The 17,994-nt window shown below is 36.6% G+C and overlaps 1 long non-coding RNA gene across 1 annotated transcript in view; it reads right to left on the bottom strand.

Annotated features, from left to right (window-relative positions):
* LOC134750164 (uncharacterized) overlaps positions 1-17,994 on the bottom strand; it is a 289,739-nt gene that overhangs the window by 132,836 nt on the left and 138,909 nt on the right. The gene's annotated exons all lie outside the window — the stretch shown is intronic.

Here is a 17,994-nt window from a genome sequence, read left to right as displayed (position 1 = left end):
TTTTTTATTAATTTATATCTGCTTTTAAATGACTGTTTATCATATATAGTCATACAATTAATCTTAATTTAGTCAACTTAAAAATAGTTAAAGCGTTCTCTTCGCAAGCATCTGTTTCAACTTCAACCTCTAGCAGATTTATAAAATTTTCTAATTAGATACTTACACCTATTTTATCAATTTCTTTAGCTTTTTAGCTCATAGAAAAATCTTTAAAAATCCAGATATCTAGTGAATTTCAAATAAACGTGCTCTACTTATTTGTAACTTTTCTTGATTGTTTGCAATTTAACTCAAATCAAACCATGACCAAATTCTTTTAGACACATAAGCGAGAGTTTGTGTTGTGACAATTCAGGATATTTTGGCCATGGGAAAAATACGAGGATGGAACTGACTGAACCAAATGCATTAATTTTAAGTAAACTACTTTTATAATTATTTTTTTTCTAAACAGTAAAATAATGAACAATGTAATTGTATATATAATACACGAATATTTTATTTTTTAATAGCGATACGTTTTAATATTATGAAATGAATAAATCTAAATTTATAAACGTCATATTTTACAATACAATACAAATTATCTTTATTGCACAAAAGAAAACAATACAAAAAGAAAACAGAAACACAAGCAGAGGTTAACAACAGGCGGTCTTATCACTAAAAAGAGATCTCTTCCAGACAACCTTTGCTACATTTGACTTTGTCATTGCAAATGCCATGTAGAGTTAGTAATATTAGTTATTCTGTGGTAGAGTCACCTTCGTCCGAAATGTTGTTCGAAGGACCACTTTGTTGAAAGACATTTCTAATCACTGACGTATAATGTATAGACAAGCTGTCGAGAACAAATTGTGTCCGCGAGGTGTACGTCATTTTTTGCGTTTGACGTCTCTCACTAAGCTAAAGAATAAGCGCAGCGCGCAGCTAGCCAGTAGCAATGAAGGCACTTCATTGAGGCGCGGAAACATTTTCTTCGGCCGGCTCTATATAGTGTATACATACATATTACCTCAATGTTTCCAATACCGCATAAACCACACAACTATAGTCCACTAATACAAATATGGTCTAAAAGTTCAATACTTAATAGTACCATAGAGTAACTTATACTAGAGCGGTACTGTCATAGTAAATTTTGTAACCCCAGTAAATTCACTGCCATCTGTCGACACACTTTAAAACTAAAAATTAAGATTTATAAAAATACGATAAAATGTATTTAAATATAGATAAATGTTTTTTTTTTTATATGCATTAATTATTTTTATGATTTTGACCCATGTCCTTTCACTGATATGCGTTAAAATTGTTAAATAACAAACGAAACAGTCAACGCCATCTATACGACAGTGGGCCAAAACTAGTGGTGCCCTCTGAACGAGAATCAAATTTTCTTGATTTTCGAGGCACGTTTTTTCCTTAGACTGTAAACATCTATTACGGAGTTACATCTAGTATCTTTGATAGTACTAGCGATCAGCCTCGGCTTCGCACGGGTTACACAAAACCTTACCAAATTATACACCTAAACCTTCCTGAAGAATCACTCTATTGATAGGTGAAGGTGAAAACGGCATGGAAATCCGTTCAGTAGTTTTCGAGTTTATTGCGAATATACATACACAGAGACAGACGCGGTGGGGGACTTTGTTTTATAAGGTGTAGTGATAAATATGTAGTTGAATAATAAAGTTCTTATTGCTTAACCTGGGATTTTTCTCTCATTTATGAAAATACTATTCTGCAAAACTGCGTCATTGAAACAACAATAATACCTAAACAAATATATTTAAGTTAGTTTTGTGAGTTGTGATCATAATTGGGAGATTATGAACTAAATAGGTAGTTATAAATAATAATAAATAAAAAATCACTTTATTTCAGACAACAGTCCATATAAAAAAAATATTATGCTATAATATAATATTATTATCTAACTTAAACTAAGGGTTGCTTCAGTCGCCATATGACTAGTCTTATATTTATTATATATTTACTTTTTGTTCTCGCTATGGTGAACGGATGACCAGTAACGAAAAATGGGGCTGTACAGGCTCTCGGAGACGGTCTTAAGTATTCAATTGTCTGAGTTTCTCAATGTATAAGTTATAGTTGGGTTACGTTATAGTTGGGTTGGGTGATGGTTCTACGATATGGAAATGGCAAGCGCGCCCACATTTTCTACATGAATATTTTGCGACTGCTGAACTGAAGATGGTGTAAATGGAACAGTATGTTGAATCTACCTTTTTGCCTTACTTTTAGTCTTAGAGAATTTCCACGAATATTTTAACGGTGTAGGTACTCAATGTAGAGCCGCTTAGAAAATAAATATGCTCTCAAACAACGCTTAACCTTTTCGACGCCGTGTCAAAAACAAAAGCTGTCATCCAGACGCCACGTCACCGTGTCAAAACTGAAATTGAACTTTATGCATATGCATGTAGGTCTATGTTGCTCTGTGGTCTATGACCGATTAATCGGTCTTTATCGTTGAACCTACGGTATTTTTGGCGTCCAAAAGGTTAATGTAAGTAAAAATGCTTTGTTATATAATAGCAGCATGAATAAATTCGTTTATAAACGTTACAGTGTGAAAATTCTTTTGGTTGTCTCGTTTTTTACCGTGAAAAATGCTACGAAGTACTCTTTGTATTGTATGTGAAAATTAGTTTTTTAATTTTTCTCATCGAAAATATAATCTACTTACAGCTAGTCAGGTAACTTATTATCTAATAGCACGACATTTTTTAATTATTTGATAGAATACACAAATAACAGCGTGACAGAGTTAAATCAGAAATAACAACAAAAATAAATTTTACCCAACAAAAAAAAACGTGTACGTGTTTATTCTTTATCCAAGAATGTAAAATCTCAATAATCACACATACAGATCTAAATTATATCTATAAATATCCCCTATTCCGCTGGCACTTAGGAGTGTGCCCACAAAACTAGCCGCGTTTCCTCGCTGGATGGCAATGCCAATGCGCTGAGCGAGGAACGAGCCAGCCCTACAGTTACCAGTGGAACGGATGAGATATTTTAATTTTTGAAAAAGTTTCAGTTCCTCCGGCCCCCAAGGACCTACCGTTTCTACAGCAAACGCCGCAAAGACGTGTACTTATTATCACATCACTTCCTAAATAATTTAATTTTGTTTTTAAAACTTTATTTTGTAGAATCGTTAAACTTAAGAAACAAACAGTCGTTTACAAACAAGTTTACAAAAATATTTCTTAAATTAAGACTTGCAGGAGTTTCCTTGTTGTATATAAATTGCAGTCTATAAAACAACAAAAACATAATGTAATTATAGCTTGAAGGTATAGGTATTAAAAAGTATAACTTACAAATCAATATAAATTTAGCCTTTTTACTTTACTACAATTTACATTAACAGAAAACTAACCTACCATTATCATTATACATTCGCACCAAGATAAACTCTATACAGCATTTGCATGACAAATTTCTATGAAAATACGAAGTTTATAACGAGACTTCTTCATTGTTCTATTAAAATCGGTTCAAAAATCTTTAGATTAGACGAACTTTACTTTACCATACTCTAGTTTCTTATGTCAGCGCCATCTGTCGGTGGGTAGCTGACCACTCCAACGATTGATTGATCTTACTTTATTCCGATTATTTACAAAGCAAAAAGGTAAGTCGTTTATGCTGTGCGCAGATATATTTTCACTTATGCTAACAAAATATACTTACTTATAAGGAACAGGGTGTCAAGCAGAACATTTCTTATTACAAAATTTAATTTAAAAAACTAATCTAACCTACCTACCTAAATTAAAACCTTTTTGACAAACATTTGTTGTAAATCACATTATCTAAATGCTTCGCTGTGTAGACATACTCCTCTAGCTTTTTCCACATATTCCGAAATTAAAACAAAACTTACGGTGTGTGGTTAGTAAATGTACATTTTAGTAAATGTAGCCTTTGGTTCGAAAACTGTAAACTTCAAATGAAAAAAACTGATGCAATTGATAAGGATTTTTGGATTTTAGGATTACTAGAATATAAAGCTACTTTTAATTTAAATAATAATCAGTTTTATTTATTATTATATTTTCTGTAGGAGTGATAGGCAGACTTTTCTTAGCGCATTCAGAGGCAGCTTTTTACGGAGCCGTTTTTCATATTTGCCTGCACCATCCTAACACCTGCTGGAGTTGTTAAAGTTTAAAGGATCCTTTCTTTTTAATACGTTCTTGATTTGGGCCCATTAATAGTCGAGAGAACGGCACTGCAGGACGTATGGTGATCTTACTTTGCTCTTCGTCTATTTATCTCTTTATAACTTTTTGTACGAAGGAAATTGGATGATTTTCGACTCGGTGTAGAAACTAATAAAGCAAATTTTCGGTTAGTTTAGTTATTTTAACTTTTGTACGAATCGATATACTATCTTTGTTTACAATTCGTTTCACTTTAGCCGCATATGTAATGTACCCTAATTTTTCACTATAAATATGACGGGCATGCGGGGACGGGCGCAAATTCTATTAACAATTTTTATGGGCCACTTGTTCCTAGAGGTCTGCCGCTTCGAGGCCTCTGTTCAAGAGACAACGTACTAAATTAGTTATTAATTATGAAATGCACTAAACCTTGAGGTAATTTTAAGTGTATCGTAAGCAGGCATGGAGGATGTTGAAATTTTCTTGCCATTTGGAAAAGACCAAATTTCAGTGATCTCTTCTATTTACCAGTGTACGAGTAACATCGCATGACGTAAACCAAAATTGTTTATATTGGAATATATTTATAATATAATAAGATTCTTTTATGTTCTTAGAGTATTAATGACAGCGCCATCTCCCTTCGCTAGCCCGTAATCACCTGAGTTGATTCGGTTAAGAGGTCGAACCATACTGTTCTACCTTAGAGATGGCCGGGGGGCGCCAAAGTCTTCAGGAAATTGTCATATGTACTTGGAAATTTCGTCCCATGCACCGTGACCGGATGACCGAGCGGTTCAGGCATCTGTCCGGTAAACAGAGGGCGCTGGTTCGATTTCAGCTCTGGACACTGGAGGCCTCGGTCATTCTTTCCTTCGTATATAACATTTATTTCGGTTTGTAGTTTAAATAGTAGTGTGTCCACTTGAAATGACACAAATTAAAATATTTTCATAGTAGGTAATTTAATTTGATCTTAGAGGGCTAATATTTGTTTTGCACCTTCGTGGTCAACTATTGGGTGTATGATCCATTAGCCCCATAAAGTTTCACACACGACAATAATTATAATACGAGCAGATAATTGAGTTAGCTCTCATCGGATGCCCTCAGCAGAATAAACGTCCAGTAATTTTTACGGCTCGTTTTCGAAGAAAACCCCTTGGGTGGCTCTTTGACCAAAAAACTCATACAATCCTTATAAACCTTAACTTTATTGTGCTAAAGTCGATTTTCTGTTGATTATTTTTTAATTTAACTTGGTTATTCGATTAAGTAGATTATATGTCGATTACCTTGGACTTTATAGCGGTTTATTTAAGGTACGTTTTTAAATGATACTTGTTAAAGTTATGTTGGTTTTGTGATTAAGTTTTGAGTAAGGCCGTTTCGGATTGTTGATGTTTTATTGGTTGCATTTATAAGTTTTAAACGCGACTATGTTTGTGGCGCCATCGTTTGCTGAAATTCGTTTTATGATCGTGATTATGTTTCAATAACTATAAATTTAAGGGTTGGAACAATTAGGTATGTGCACTTATTTAATGTTTGTCTCTCTTTCTTGCCTTTGTAGTAGGTACTTGTTGTCTGTGTCATATAATATACCTATAGTAAAAATAAAATCATGTACAGTCGCCATCAGATACATCGGAGCGGCCGAGGTGCCTAATGCCTTGACAATAGAGGCGTGTTCAGATATTTGTGAGCACCTCGGCCGCTCCGATATATCTGATGGCGACTGTACACATAATTTACTATGAAAAGGAGCAATTAATTTCCACTTGCCATCTTTAACAGATGTTTCATTTAGCACCTTTTGGGTATAGATCGAAAAGCATTTATTAAATGGTCATGTACCTACGAGGGGGAGGTCAAAAAGTTCGCGGAATGGAAGTCTTATCAAATAAATACATTACTATTTTTCCTTTTCAGTATAATCCCCCTTAAGGTTAACATCTGTAAGATCGGGATACAAATTTTCCAAATTTTTTAAATAATACTTTTTATCTTTGCTGTCGAAATGTGCCCAAATTAGAACAGAATAGAATAGAATAGAATATAAATAATACATAAATTATAAATAAAGTGCTACGAAATGGTCTCACCTCAGCATGTTGCTGGCGACTGCCAGCGCTGATCTTCCGATGAGACCATCCGGTGAAACAATCACGACAGGTAACAAGAGGAACAACAAAATTAATATATAACATACAAAAGACAAAGATAGAAATAAGTTAAAAATACATATTACAATAAATGGTTGTATTACGTACAGCTGTTATATCAGGCCAAACTCAACTTGGCCATACATTACGCCTGTTATAATAACTAGCGCCATGCGGCAGCTACGCGAACTAAACTAAAATGACATATAAGACAGTTCGATTTTATTAGAACAAGAGCAATACTTTATCGATCATACCAAAGATAGACATAATTCCGTAATACATGGATACAGTCTAAGGAAAAAACGTGCCTCGAAAATCACGAAAATTTGATTCTCGATCAGATGGCGCCACTACCTTTGGTCTACTCTCGTATAGAGGGCGTTGACGGTTTAGTTTGTTATTTATAATTTTAACGCATGTCCGTTAAAGAACATGGGTCAAAATCATACCTATATAAAAATAATTAATGCAAATAAAAAAAATCATTTATACATATTTAAATACATTTTAACGTATTTTTGTAAATCTTCATTTTTAGTTTTAAAGTATGTCGATAGATGGCAATGAATTTACAGTGGTTACAAAATTTATTATGACAGTACCGCTCTATCTTATTATATCCTCTTTGATCATACGGACAGATTTGACTGCTTACAGAGTCTATCTATCCACTTCAGACATATAAATGTAAAAAAGTATAGATTGATTAAAAACAGTTAATTTTTGAGCAAACAGAGTAGTTCTAACCTCCTCCGTTCACATCAAAATACGACATAAGTTAAGCGCGTATCCTAAACAGCTTTGTGGATTTTGGTGAAGCGTACTTTTATCGGATTTTATGCCATGAATACTTTTTTCAATTGAATGGACAGACACGCCCTTATTACTTTTTTCAACGAGATCAGACCACGGACATAATTTACGACGTTCAAACATGTCCGTTATAGCAATTCCTAATAGGTCATACTATATTCCAGTAATGAATACTTCCATCTTAATGTTATATAAACACATTTTGCGCCTTGTTTTCAACTCACTAAAGTTGAAAACGGTCTCAGTTTTTGCCCCTATTCAAAGAAATTAATAATTACAGCAAAAACTGATCCATGTTACCGCATGAAACTTAACTTGCTGAAGGAAAAACATAATTAATAGCTTTTTAATTTTAAAGGGATTGAAACTTTAAGTGCGTGGAATAGAATCGATTTTTCTAATGTAATTTAAAGGCGAGTTAGAGGCTTTTAGTTCGATTTAACATCATTAATGTATCGATTTAGGTGTTGCGCGTTTTGTAGAAGAACCGACAATTACACACGTAGGTACTATTATGATAATAATTAATTAATGTGCTTACGATTTTAATGAACTAGTGGGAGATCGCGTGCACTAACAACCCGTACCCACATCTAAGTGAACTTAAGAGAGCAGTCTATAGCCACACTGCTGTGCAGACTAATAGGTGTGAGTGTAGGCGGTCAGACGTTAAGTAGCCGCGTGAGCTGACGACGCCGGTTCGATTCCGGCCTTCGCGTAGTAATCAGCGATTGTCATCTTGTCTAGGCCCCCTGAACTCCCTTTGAAACATATGAAAACCCATCTTCTATTTGGTTCTATCTAAGTGTTTTCTTCCATTTATACAAATAGTTTGCCTTAGAACTACGTCATTCAAATATAAAGCTTCAAACAACGAAATATTTGAGTTGGTTTTTGACCATAATTGGGAGCTTTAAGATAGTGGTTGGGGGGTTTGACGGCATTATCAATGTTCCTATAGAATATAATAGAATGATAATTATTGCCACTCACATAGTCACACACATACAAGAAGATAAAACAGAAAAAATAATAAAAATTAAACAGGGTTTCTAAAACTAAACAAGGAAATACCTACCTATAATACCTTCTTGTAATTTAATCTTTGACTACGCATTAGGTGAATGAGGTGAGAGTGCCTCAACATACAATTTCTCAACATAACTGTGGCCATAACTAGGTACCTAACTTCGTCTATTTGTGTTCAGGCCGCGTGTCACGATGTCTCCATTACACGTTTTGGCGTGCTTGGCTCTTCACGATGGGAATCGTCGAGATATCATGTTATTCTCACGATTTTTTTCAATAGTAAAATTGTACCTATTTACATATACAGGCATGATTATGACGGTCAAATTGTACATATATAATATGCCTATCGTGACACACCTTTGTTACCGATGAATTACCTACTTAAGGGGTCATCCATTAATAATTTACAATACACAAAATTTCGATTTTTTTGACCGCTCTCCCTTGTCACACTTTTTCATAGGAAAGAGATAGGTAATTAGTACGTACACTTGGCAGTAAATGCTTTTGGTGGGATTAGTAATATAAGCACCATTTTAATTAAAAATTCTAATTACTTATTGGGTACCTATTGTTTTTACCTGTGCGTGTACCTAATAACATTTGTAATAACTTCTTTCTCTTTTTATTGCGATATTGCGAGGCATAGAATTCGCTTTCCTTAGATAAGGACTTGTTCAAGTAAAACGATTAAAGGATGACTCACGTTAGAACGGCCCGGGCCCGGGCCGAGGCGTCCTACACTTCAGTTTTCTATAGAAAGTATCACATGATCACCGATCACCCGCTATATTTACAAAACGAAGTGTCGGAAGCCCCGGCCCGGACCCAAACCGTTCTAACGTGAGTCATCCTTAACGCGACATAGTGACAGTGACGAAGATATTAGGTATGAGTAGGTATTATATTATTACTTACCTATACATTAAATATAGGTATTTAAAACGGGTCACTTATCTATTTTTTATAGTATACTACATGATTATCTCCATAACGAGGAGCTTAAAGTGCTTTAACGCGTATTCCTGATGATCTGTACCCGTACCATGATTCACTGACAGTGTCAAAACTGACATATACTCTAACGACTACGTAATTTACTTTCTATACATCTCGCTCGCACTAATATGTCAGTACGAGCGAGATGCATAGAAAATAAGTTATACGTTCACGCTAGCGTTTATGTCAGTGCCGAACTGATGGTAGCCGTACTGGTGCCGCCCTCGATAACCTATTTTTACAAATTAATAACTAAATTAACTCCAATTAAATAAATTGTTGTTACCTCCCTATAAATAAACCTGCCATTTTAAGTAATTACGGGTTTAATCTGAAAATTAGGCTTTAAGTCCTCACTTTTTTGCAAAGAGGTGAAACTAATTGCTGTGTATGACGTATGACTCAATCCAGCGTAGGACCCCTCTACCCTGTTTAAAATCTAGTAAAAACCGAAGAACTATTCCAAGAAATTCAACCTGCAATCCTATTTTCGCACAATGTAAGTAAATAGCTACAGCTCTTCACAACGCATGACCGCTCAGCTGAGAGCTGGGGTCGCGAGGGGCGACGCTTGTGACGTGTGTTATGTGACCTGTGTGTGTGTCAGGAATCTAAGTCTAGGATTCTATGCGCAGCTCGCAGTGTACATGTGGATATAGGCTGTACTACACCTCCATACAGCTCGTTATGTGTACAGAATCAACATTTTTATTATTTTAATCTCTGTTTTTAAATGAATACGTTAGTACGTATGAAGAGGTGCCTAGAAATCTAACTCTTAAATACCTAAGGTTTTACGAGTATCAACACCAGATGTGCCCAAAATCTAAGTTAGGATTCTATTTATTCTATGCATATATAGCCTGCACTAATATCTTCCTGGCCGTAGGTAGCTGTTTATGTGTCTAAATCAACACAATTTATCATTTTATTGATTGTATTAGTAAGTATTAAATACGAATTAAGTACCTACCTAGTCTCAATAAATCTAAAGTCGAGTAGGTACCTAGGCCTACAGTAGGTATGCCTACAGCTTCGTGTCTGCAGAATCAAGCCAAGGATTTTATTCAAATGTTCTTGTCGTCTTTAACTCGAAGAGCAACGGAACGCACACTCCGAAGGTGCACGCTCGACACTGACGCCTACCGCCATCTACTGGTTTCTCAATCTGGCCCGCTATGAAAAATTATACAATCTGGCCCGCTATGCAAAATTATACAATCTGGCCCGCGAAAAGCGCGTATAATAGACTTGACCCTCGGGTCATGATACCTCGGCCAGACTACGCTCATCGCTCTGCTCCTCGCTCTGCTCTTCGCGCTGCCGCGATGTTGCCCGCTCCGGCCACACACTGCCCTTGCCCTACTGCGCGATTAATCGCGACGCTCCACATACTTCATATTGCCGGTCCTTTGACTCGCGCCAAAAAACCGACAAAATAGGGAGCGTTGGGCATGACGAGGAGCAGGACGAGTAGCGCGGCCACACTACGTCTCTGCCTACTTCCCATGCCAATCGTCAAGTATGTGGCCGAGGTAATAAAGTTTAGAGAACCAGACCGCTGTTTAACCTGCCTACATACACATGTATGGCGATCGGTCTCGCGTCGAGCGTGTGTGTGTGTGTGTGTATATAGATACCATATAAAATACCTACCTTATTTGATTACAAACTTGGCAAAAAATACTTATCTATCAAAATGTACCTATGCATTGTTATGTCTAATCTAATTAGATACCTAGGTACTTTTAAGATGTGAATATGAAACGTAAAGACGACTTGAGACTAATGATTTTCCCCTTGCTTTAAAAAAAACAAAAGAATACAAAATCGCCATTAACACCAACTCGCCAAACTATTTTGCCATCATAAACATAACCTTAATATAACATACTTATTAATTTCCAAGCACGAACCTAGTTAATTAGGCACATACAACACAATAAAACACTTCCATCGCAAAAAATGCTCCACTAATTTAATAAGTATTAACCGAAAAAATCCGGTTTCATATTTCTACTACCTTAAACGGGCACGTTATAAATAATGAGCGAATAAAATTAATTTTACAACGTGATAATTGGACATGCCTCGTGACGATTGCACAAGCAGCGCCATCCAGTGGCGAGCGGACGGAAACAAAAATGAATCTGCAGTTTTTGAGTTCGGCGTCATACACGCGGACCTACACTGTCGGTTATTTCAAAGTAATTGCATATATTGGTTTTAATTAAAATATGCAGATTAGGTAACTACTAATAGTACCTATAGTAGGTACTGATTTTAAATTGAATTGGAAATATCTTTCTAGTAGGTAAAAATAATTTTCTTTTCATACCAGCCATAACTTGTGTCTATAACAGACTAATACATTCTTCCATATAATATTTATATTACCTACAGTTATTATTATTATGTTTCGAACGCTTACAGCTCTTACAAAGTAGGTAACTTAAAAGCTTGTTAATTCGTGACTTCGTAAAAACGATACCAATTAGCTAGGGCATTAATTTCAAATATTGGGTACCTACCTACTTATATCGCATACCTACGTTACACTAACGACCTCAACTAAGTACCTATATTTTACAAACGTCTCGACTAAAATTCCACGACACTGTCAACTTCATCAACGTGCAAAAAACTGTCTAAAAAGAGTTTCGGCGCGTATCAAACCGCCCGATGCCAACTTACTTTCAAATTAGACATCTAAAACGCGGATAAAAAACAATCTATTCGATACAAATATTGCACACGACGGCGGCGGCTCAAACAAGTAAAAATAAAAGCTGACATTCTATTTTTCTCTGGAAGGAGCTTGCGCGCGCATTGTGCGCCTGAGTCTCTAAAACGAACAAAACCGAGCGCCGCCGACGCGGCGCGACCGAGCGGGACCGACATTCCCGACACCCGTACAAAAGAAAGTGATAACTATAGTATGGGCGTTCCGTTATCAAATTTCTCATCCAATTAATGCTCAGTGGGCTTCCAACTGGGCGTGGCCAGAATGATCCAGGCTAATAGGGATCGAGCGAAATGATCTATAGCTCGCAGTGCAGTGTGTATTGTTATTAGTTTCATGCATTTATTTTATATCTGCGTTTGATGGCTGAATAAATTTCCATGTGCTGGTTTTATGAATTTTAATCGGTTTTTCGGACGAGCTCCCATTTTTTCAGAGTTTAAACTCAATGGACTTTTTTTATAAAAGGTGATAAAAATATTGTGCTATCGAAAATAAAATAAAATAATATTTGTATTTAAATGTGCTAACCCCATTCGCACATATTATCGATTATCGATATCGATTTTTGGTCAATGTGATCCCATCTCTAATGTCATACCTACTCAGAATGTACAGTCAGCATCAAAAATAAAGAATCAGACTAGATACGCGTCAAAAGTATCTAGGGTGCATTGGGAGTTTTTACTTTGGAGCAGCCTGTATTATATTAGCTCCTGAGGTAATAAATAGGAAAATTTCTTCGACCTTTTTGATAATCTTTTTTATTTATGACACTAATAAGATTCTGACTTTTGACAAATGTCACACATGTGACGCACATTTTCGAACAAATTGTCAAAAGCACTGCCAATGATGAATAGAGTATGTTTCTTTTTGTTGTCGATTATTGGAAATAACTTTTGTTTGAAAATTTATCTATTTATTTATTGTTCTAATTAAAAAAATATTAACGTTAGAGCATTCCTGAGAAGTAACCCTACGTGGGATTTCAGGGTTTGTCCAATGGCTAAGGACACCCTGTATATCTCTATTTGGAAACGAATTCCAGGATGGCAGACACTTTTGGAGCGTTGTGTCATCCACTACCTACTATTGATGCTGACTGTCTACTTATTCTAAAAGCTGCAGGTATTTTAGTTAGATAGTTTGTCCAATTCCTTGCTCATGGAAACGAGGAAGCTAGTAGGTACTGTCAGCAAAACTGTCAGCTTAACACTTATGTATGTATACAAATAGGTACACTTTCGACTACAAACTTCAAACTTCAACACACGGGGACACATCACAAGGGCACTTTTACACGTCACATAAAATCCATCTAACTGCAAATATCAATTCAAACTAAAGTAATACAATTAGTTAGAGATGTATAAAGTCTCTAAATGTCGAATTACAAAAAAAAACTATAATAATAATATTAGGACACTACAAACGACAGGGTCGAGTGGAGGAAACGAGGGGAGGCCTTTGCCCAGCAGTGGGACACTAAATTAGGCTAGTAAAATAAATAAATAATAATAATAAGCCCGCAGGGCAGCTTGTGGCGAGCTGTTGGGGAGTGACGACCCCACGGACCCGAGTGCTCCAGAGAGTCGGTCAGGGTCTCCGTCTCTGGCGAGTCTTCGTCGGTCGGAGTGGACCCCAAGGGGACCCGCAGGACTCTCAGCTCTGGCTTGCCTTCATTGGCCGTCCAGAGGGGAGTCGTAAGAGCTATATGCTCCAGGGGTGGAAGTAAAGATGCATAAGACGCGAGTTGGCACAGTGGCTGGTAACAGCCACTGGGTAGAAAGCGGCGCACACCTCTCGGCACCCCTGAGCCGCTCACACCGGTGTTGCTCCTGGTCGTCTTTACGACGGCAGTTTCAGGGGCCCATCTAGTCAGCGGCGAGTCACCGCCTGCCTCGATAACGTGTACAGACATTGTTATGGCAGGTGTCCGGACCTCTTAGCAATAGCCCAATCTTTTGACCAGCCAAACTTCAATCCATAAACCGGTATACTGTTCACTTTTTCTACAATAGTCCCAATGCCTGCTGCGACCGGTTCATGGGTGTCTATTGTTGCACCTGTGAACGGGTTCCAGCAGGCATTCTACATGACATTAAAGCTCTCCAAGGGGCCTCTACGTGTTGGATCTATATCCCCACGCAAGCCTATCAAAAGACCGGGATTTATAGGCCCGTGAAATCCAGAAGGAGATACAAATAATAATAATAATATTTAAAAAACACAAACATACAGAAAAAAAATCTATTTAGAGATGTAAATATCTGAACTAAAACATTAATAATTAATCAAAATAGTTAATTTAATAATCCTTAGAGTTGTATAGGGTCTCCAAAAGTCAAAATACAGTATAATTAATTAAAACATTCTTTAAGAGAGAAAAAAAAAACATACGAGAACCGAATGAGGTGTCTCAATGTAATTGTACCTACTCAAAAATAAAGTTACTTAATATAATAGCTTAAATAGACCAGTCTCCATCTCCACAAACAGCACCCGTTCACGAGTATTGTCATACTATACTACGTATCTCATATCGCCTCCCTCAACCTTCATTCATACAGATGTGCTAATAAGCTAAGATATTATAGTTGACGAAATATAATCGACACCGATTCGACATACAAATTGTTGGAGAGGTCGATGCAAATTATATTTCGTCAACCATACAGGCTGTGACGCCTGTAACTCATCTCTCTACTCTCATTTCAAAACCAAATTTTCATTTTAAGTTAAATAAATATAAAATGAAAATAATCCCTTATTTTCTTCAATCAGAAGGAGCAATCAAAATGATAGGTACCTAATGGAAATTAGGTAAAATCCTATTTTAAAATATATAGATCACTACGGTTTCACTCACTATTAACGGTTACGGTATATTTTGAAATATGTCTCACGATAGTTTAATTTCGATTTAAACCTATTTTATTAAAAATTACCCCTTTTCGCCGACTGTACGTCAGTAGCCGACGTAGCCGTACTATAATAGGCGTAGTCTAAGTAACCCGTCTTCCGGCACAGTGGTTGGCACCTTAATTAGACCCACAAAAGGCTACCCCCCTTCATTTACATGTAATAATGTAGGTACCTAGCCTCTGTGAGGGGTAGCTAGTTTAACAATGGTTGTCTGTAAGGTTACGAACGTTTGTTTACTAAGTTCTTATAGCAAAAGATAAATGATTCCTATCGTACAGTTTTTAGGCTGTTTAGTGACAAATTGTTGATAGGTTAGGATATAGGGTCTGCCAACACATACATAAATAATTATGTTAGGTATCGACGTGAACAATATACCTAGGTACCTAATATTGTGGCATGTTAGTGATAGGAATTTCAGGAAATCACAGCACCTAAATATAATGTTATCTCTGTGTTTAATTTACATATGTATTAGTTTAGAGTAGATAGATAAAATTGCAATACCCTTACAGGGTGTCATGTTGTGATACATTATCGATTAAGAACATCTGTAATTTTACCAATGTGAAAGCAATAAATATATTATTATTATTATTATATTAACCTTTCATCTGTGTATGATAAGGATTCTGACCAAATTATTAGTGGAATTTTCACGTTTTTTTCGAGAACGATTTTTTCGGCTCTAGACGGTACCACTAGGTTGACTAGGTACACAAATACGAAAGGTTATACCTATCACTAACTGAAAGTAAACAGACATAAGTATTAAAAGCCATAAGAACGTGTCAAATAAATTCGGCCTTCGAAGAGTAACATATTAATGCAGAAGACTTGTACGTGGTAAATAAACAAAAGGGGCCCAATATGACAAGTGACAACCAATAAAATTAAACAAGAGGGTTTTCTACATAGAAATACGGAACCATTGAAAACCCACTAAAAACGTTGCCGCATGTGTTTTACGTTGAATACGTAGAATCGTTATACTATACGGTGGGGTAATTGTGCCTATTGCCGGCCGTGCCGCTTCCGTGCCCCATAATTAGGGTAATTCGACACTTCTAGCGGTGTTATTTACCATGTTAGGGACTGGGGGCTTGTGTATAAATAAAATAGCGTGGTTTGAAACCCGCATTGATAGACGAGACGAACGTAGGTGAACATTTTGCAAGTAAGCCCTACACATTATAAAAAAAAGTTATTTAACATAATCAAACGAAAATAAGTCCATTGCTAGACACAATGTCTCGCCCAAGGACACGACATCATCAACATGTTGTGTGCTGCCCCCAAGCAACGAGCGAGCTACATTGCATGGACTCTTAGGTAGACTTAATACCTCATAGATTTAGTTTTTTAAATACGTTTCAGCAAACATTGGTTTTGTGTTTATACTAACTTAGCCTAAGGTTCATTTCGTTCACATGAAGATTACAAATCTCAGCTTCAAAACAGGACAGGCGACCATACTTAAACCTCCACACCAAAATAAATACAAGAAAAAACACCCCTACCCATTTCCTTTTATCAACATAGATTCCAAATTCGAATTTAAACATCTGCCATTCGATTCTATAGACGATTGTCATTCCTTTTTCAAACTTTCTAACAATACAATCGGAAATACGGGGTGTTCGTCGTATGACAGTTGCTCTTCAAAATCGTTCTTTATGCGTGTCTACCAACTTAATAAACCTGGTAATCAAGCAAGAGTAGACTCTTTTGTGATTGCATTAAATACTTTTTTAGAAGCATGAATAAGTTGGCGAGCCTGTTTAAAATTCGATTGCGTTGCGTGTATTGGTTTATCTGTGGATTTTCGTGGTTAGTTGGAGAGGTTAAGTTGGATTATTTTTGTCTATGGCTTCTGACGGTGTTTTAAGCCTGTATTCAGTATCAAAAGCAGTTAATAACGCTTCCACACATATTGAAGCGGGGTTTCAGAAACAGCTAAAGTCTACTGCAGTCTTTGTGGACCTGAGTGCGGCATATGATACTGTCTGGAAGCAAGGCTTGATTTGTAAGATTCTTAAAGCTATCCCAAGCAGAGAAATGGCAGACATAATCATTGACGCTTAGCGATAGAGAATTTGAGGTCTACCTTGGTGATGCCAAAAGCCGCAAGAAAAGACTGAACAACGGCCTGCCTCAGGGCTCTGTCCTCGCACCATGTCTTTTCAACCTACCTATATATCCACGACTTGCCATCTTCTGAGTCCACTAAATTCATTTACTCTGATGATATAGCACTTGTTTACCAGAGTAAAGATTTCAAGTCAGGGGAGGGGTATTGTCGTCAGATTTAGCGGATTTTAGTTCTTCAGTGTATGGCGCTTAATACCCAGTGCAAGCAAGATAGAAGTGGCATGTTTTCACCTTAATAAAGTAGCTTTAAAGGTTGCCTCGCGGAACAACACCCTCCACAAACTCTGCGGGACTACTTGGGGTGCATCCGCTGATTGCCTACGTACGTCGGCTACGGCCCTGGTCTTCTCAGCTGCCGAATATTGTGCTCCAGTTTGGCTAGAGAGCGCACATGTTCAGAAAGTGGACACCAAGCTGAATGAAGAGGTTCAAACCGTTGAGCATATATTATACAGCACTACCCTCTCCACTCGTTTATCAAAAGCTTAATTGTAGCTTGTAATACAAGTGGAAGTCCCTTTCTAACAAAAACTTTCAAAAAGGGACTTCCATTTGTATTACAAGCTACAAGCTTCTGATAAACGGGCCCCAGGCCCCCCGAAAGATCTGTTTAAATTAACACCTGACGTAATCTCGTGGCTCGGGACTCGGGACTCTGAATGTGGATTTATAATTATTTTATTTAGCTACATATTGTTTGAAAATGTTTATGTGAGTATGAGTACGCCATACGATTAAATAAATAAATAACGTTTCAGGAGTTTCAGATTGAAACTTATTAGGATATCGATACTAAGACTGAACTAGAATTCCTAAACCCATTCTTCATAATCCAGATACTAAATTGACAGTTCGATTGCTCCAAGTTGTCCGATCGATCTATGTGTTTTACTACCTATAGGTCAATTTACTATATACAGATAGGTATATAGTAAATTGACTAATT

This window comes from Cydia strobilella, chromosome 19 (genome assembly GCF_947568885.1).
Source record: "Cydia strobilella chromosome 19, ilCydStro3.1, whole genome shotgun sequence".
NCBI classification, from domain to species: Eukaryota; Metazoa; Arthropoda; class Insecta; order Lepidoptera; family Tortricidae; genus Cydia; species Cydia strobilella.
This window is presented reverse-complemented; position numbering and strand designations above follow the sequence as displayed.